The 1,109-nt window shown below is 49.1% G+C and overlaps 1 pseudogene; it reads right to left on the bottom strand.

Moving 5' to 3' along the window:
- Positions 1 to 748: 748 nt before the first annotated feature.
- Positions 749 to 866, bottom strand: LOC124617134 (annotated as a pseudogene).
- Positions 867 to 1,109: the final 243 nt, after the last annotated feature.

A 1,109-nucleotide genomic window follows, 5' to 3' on the forward strand; every position in this document is an offset into this window, starting at 1 on the left:
GTGCCAACTCTCTCCAGTGACCTACCAATTGCCTCCATACCACGATACGTCGCCGCTGTTATCAGTGCAAAGGTGGATATACCGGCCATTAGATTGGTGGTCATAATGTTCCGGTTGATCAGTGTATAAATTAATATACAAGGGCTGTTCAGTTGTGGGACATCGTTGAAATACCGACCGATGTGGCCGAGTGGTTCTAGGCGCTTCAGTCCGGAACCGCGCTGCTGTTACGGTCGCAGGTTCGAGTCCTGTCTCGGTCATGGATGTGTGTGATGTCCTTAGGTTAGTTGGGTTTAAGTAGTTCTAGGTAAAGGGGTTCGAGACAGGACTCAGCTGTTAACTTCCATAGTGCTAAGAGCCATTTGAACCATTTAAACCATCGTGGAATATTTCCGCTTCGGACTCTATACTTTCATGAAGTTCAAAATGATGTCTGTAACAAAAGTCGGTTCCAAGCAGGGAGCTGTCACTGAGATTCTTTTGGCGGAAATCAAGAGACAAGAACTCTGCTGGATAATACGTTTAGAGACCATACGTTTAAGATAAAGCACTCCGTCTTCAGGCCACGAGTGGCCTACCGGGACCATCCGACCGCCGTGTCATCCTTAGTGGAGGATGCAGATAGGAGGGGCGTGGGGTCAGCACACCGCTCTCCCGGTCGTTATGATGGTATTCTTGACCGAAGCCGCTACTATTCGGTCGAGTAGCTCCTCAATTGGCATCACGAGGCTGAGTGCACCCCGAAAAATGGCAACAGCGCATGGCGGCCTGGATGGTCACCCAGCCAAGTGCCGACCAAGCCCGACAGCGCTTAACTTCGGTGATCTCACGGGAACCGGTGTATCCACTGCGGCAAGGCCGTTGCCATACGTTTAAGATAGGGTGTACGCTAATTATATTCCGCATATGTACTAACCCATACTGGTATGCGTTCTCAGGCTGACGAGCAAATCCTGGAACGTAGTTTTAGAAGCATGCTTGCTTCACTTTGTGGTAGCGAATCTCGTGCTGCTGTAAAACACACACACACACACACACACACACACACACACACACACACACACTGAAAGGTCTCTGTTGGATTCCTTTCATGTTAATTTCTTAAAACT

Source organism: Schistocerca americana, chromosome 5, assembly GCF_021461395.2.
Source record: "Schistocerca americana isolate TAMUIC-IGC-003095 chromosome 5, iqSchAmer2.1, whole genome shotgun sequence".
NCBI classification, from domain to species: Eukaryota; Metazoa; Arthropoda; class Insecta; order Orthoptera; family Acrididae; genus Schistocerca; species Schistocerca americana.